A 4,238-nucleotide genomic window follows, 5' to 3' on the forward strand; every position below is an offset into this window, starting at 1 on the left:
TCCTTTGAAGAGATGTTAAATACTGCAGCTACAAGACACCCGTTTTGCATGGAAAGCAACCGTTTGTATTGGTGCAACTTTTTTATGGTTGGGAAGTTCGAGCTGGAGGTGAGATGTCAACGCATAGTCACAAAGAAGTTATGTTTGGGAACTAGAATTTGAACTTCCCTAGCCTGTCAAATATGACTAATTTTGAAAATCGTACATACACACTGTTTATCCCACTGTCCCTAATCCCTAGCTATATATTAGCTACCCTTAATTCTTAGTTTTTTTTATTTTATTTTTTCTTATTTTTTAACTTATAAAAATATTTTAAATTATTTTTTGTCAAAAAACTTAGCTTATAAAATGTTCCAATTTTTTTACAGAAAAAATTATTTAAAATATTTTTGTTAAGAAATAAAATGAAAAAATAAAAAAACAAATGAAATAAGCTAGAATTAAAGGATTAATTTATTAATTTTGCCAGCATATATATATACACACATATGTTAAAGCCAAATCAAACTGAATCAAATTATTTTACTTAATCAAAGTGTTCCCTTAAATTTGAATAAACTGACTCGTAAAACCCCCGGATTTTACTCTTGTTAATATGTGGATAATTGAGTTTTGTTACGGTGGATAATTAATATTTGAGGTGGAGAGTAGCTTAACTAAAATCTCTCTTTGTTGGCTTGATTTCCCAACATGCCTGTTTTTTTTATCTTTCACATCTTTATTGAATCAAAATTTGATGAATGTTGATGTAGTGTGTGTGTGTGTGTGTGAACACCAATACATCAAAAATAATAATAGGAGCCAACGTTTATAAATTATTATAAGTTCAAAACTGGACAATTTAGTCCTACTTTTTTAAGAGATAATAGTTGATGGTTGATAATGAAGTGGGCATTAATAAGTCAAGATTTTGAATCTTCATTTTATTCTCTTTTGATCCTAGGTATTGCCACATTTTTCCTATAGCTACTTATAGTCACTCTATTAATTTTAATAAGCTCAAACATTGATTGCGTGTTGTTGAGACTGATTAAAATAAAATAATTTATAAAGAAGATATTGGGATCCATGTCGTCCAAGTTTTGATATCATCTGCAGTTTTTATTTGATAGAAATACACTGCTTCAAACAAGAGCTTTAACGACAATAGTTGATGTTTTACTCTTGCTTGTTTACAAAGTAATATACTTTTTTAAGTCTTTCTGGCTACTCTTTATTATACGTAATTATCTGGGAGTTAATATACTTCTAATTATGGTTTACAAGCCGCTTTAATTTATATACAAATAACGATATATTGTCCAATTAATATGCTTATACATAATTAAATTGAAGTAAGTGCTATGATCGATCGTATCCAATAATTTGTATATGCAAGTGACCCGTGATATAATTTTCAAGGGCCACACCAAAAGATAAAATGAGAGGAAGATGCTTAGGGGGAGCTTTCTAATCGGGATTAGCAAAGATTCCCCTTCTTCTGGTGGAATAATTGAAATGTATTACACCAAGATCAAGATAGCGACATACATGGGACCAAATAAGAAAATATTGATCGCTTGTTAAATTAAGTCTGTGACGTACATGACCTATTTAACGTGATACACAGAATATCTAAGCAAGAAAATAAGCATTGTTCCCCTAACTAAAGGATCAACAACTAATCATCTAATTTTATATAACCCTCCTCCAAAGACATCTTACCATAGTAGGAAAAAAATATAAATGCTTGTCATTTAGATGAGTTACTATCATATGCTCTTTATTATCTCTCCAATATGACATTATAGGTCATTTGTTTGCTGTCTTTTTCTGAAGGAAAAAGAAGACCCTTTGCAAATCAATCAATCTGATGCTTTCAAATTCAAACTGGAACTAAACGACATTATATCATTTTCTTTTGGAAAGAATTAATAAGTAAATTGGGCAGGACTGATTTTTATTTCCCCTGTAAGTTCTCCCTGCTACTTGTCAACAGCATTTAGAAAGATTTTTCGCTTCATGATAATACAGTCCACCAATATATTATCAGACTTTGAAGATCCATTAAAGTGACACCCAATTCCTCCCCCTCTCTTCTAAATCTTCACCTTTTTGCTCAAATTTTCAATCATTTTCATGGGCTGCTAATTCACTCACTGATTCAAACAACGAATATGAAAGGCATTAGGCATGTGGGTGTGTTGCTGCAATTGGGTGATAATAGAAATAAACGTGTTAATCTGCTCATTTGACGACTGCACAAAGCTTTAGGTTTCATTTCTGATCATGATCTTCCGTTAATAGCTAATATAAACTAATATCTAATTAGTTTATCTAATGTATAACATAAAAGAAGAGTTATGACTTTAACTTTCTCATCATACGTGTAAGGATAAAAATATGCCAAATCATGCTAACTTTTATCTTAAATATATTTAGTTTAGTTTTTAAATATGAGATTTAAATGTAAACTTACCTCTACATAAACTAACAAATATATAATTTTGATGTATTATTAAAAAGTAATATATTACTATTATTGTTACTTGAGTAAGTTTTTTTAATGTTTCGAAGTTTGGTTTTTTAATTAAGTAGGCCTTGAAAAATTAAAATTTTGAATAAATAAGCCAACAGCAGTGTTCGACTTAAAACTTGTTTAAATAAGAAACTTAATCAAGTATTATTTAATAAATTTTTATCATTTAAAAATTTTATAATATTAATTTAATTGGTAAAGTATTAAAATAAATTAATAAAATTTTAATTTAATAAATTATATTAAAAATTTTGTTAAAATATATTTGAAAATTTACAAAAATTATAATTTTTTTTATAAAGTTTTTCAAACATTTTCTTTGATATTAAGACAAGATGCGTTTTTTAAGAAATGTTTAGGTGTAAAAAATTAGATTGGAGTGAATCTACTAAATGAGACTGAGAGAATGTGAGAAGGGGTGAAAGTTAAGAGTAAGTGAACGATTGTTATGACCATAATAGTTAAATTGAGATTTGAATCGTAAATTGAATCGTATCATGAATCGTAAGATTCATGATCATTATTAAAATTATAATAAAAAATAATCTAATATAAAAAAAAAATTAAATACATTCATATGATGACACTTTATAATCAAATATTTCATTATATAATTAATAAAATAAAATATAGTACAAAGATCTAAGGCATATCAGTTACAATGACATCAAAAATTATAACTGTATAAATCATCTATATATATATATATATAACTTCAAATTAGTCACAATACAAAAAGAAAAAGAAAAAGATTGTGACTACATAAATCAGCCATATATACTTTCAAAAAATAATAACAACTAATAGCAAGTCATTATTTCTAGTTCTAGACCCCAAATATGTTTAATAAGTTTATATTTAAAATACATAATCTAGTCATTCTCTTCAAGATCAATATCACTTAGTTCATCCTCATTTTTCAACGGCAAAGGCTCTTTTTGTTCTTGTTCTTCCCCTTCCTCGCCATCTTCAAATATCTCTTGATTCTCTTTAATTTGACTCTCATCTCCAACTATAGATTTTTCCTTCTTATTGGCCTTAGCATTTAAGTTTTTTGGACCTATAAAATAAAATAAAAGCACTAAGAATCAATTTGACCTATAATTATACTATTTTTTTCATTAAACAAATACCTCTCTTTGTTTTCTTGCTTGGAGCTCCTCCATCAAAAGTGAAACACTCGTGTATATCCATCCAAGAAGCATCAATTGGTAAGTAAGGGTCTTCTTTTTCAATAATTCACTCACCATCTGATTCAATATCAGACAAACATATAAGATCATAAGTTTTTCCCTTCTTTTCTCTAGCCTTTTGTCTCATATCAAGTTGAAGATTGTACTTGACAAAAACAAGTGCATTTAATCTTTGTTGGTTTAAGCAATTTCTTCTCTTGGTATGCACTTGATCAAATGTACTTTAGGTTCTTTCATAACCTATAGCGCTACATGTGAGACTTAAAATTCTCATAGCTGTTTTTGTTAGCTCTTTGCACTCTCTACCATAACTTTCCCACCAAAGTCTTATTAAAACAAAAATGAGATGTATGTCATAAAAAAAACTTTAAAATATGAAAAAACTAATTTAAAACTATCATGTTGCTTCTTGTCTCTAGTATCTTTTGTCATGTTCATTCTAAAAAATCCCTTAACAGTCTTGAATTTTTCAAGTTGTTGATCAATAAAAAATCTTGTCTTTCTATCCGAAACCATTCTTTCAA

This window comes from Abrus precatorius, unplaced genomic scaffold, assembly GCF_003935025.1.
Source record: "Abrus precatorius isolate BTA unplaced genomic scaffold, Abrus_2018 Scaffold3, whole genome shotgun sequence".
Taxonomy (NCBI): Eukaryota; Viridiplantae; Streptophyta; class Magnoliopsida; order Fabales; family Fabaceae; genus Abrus; species Abrus precatorius.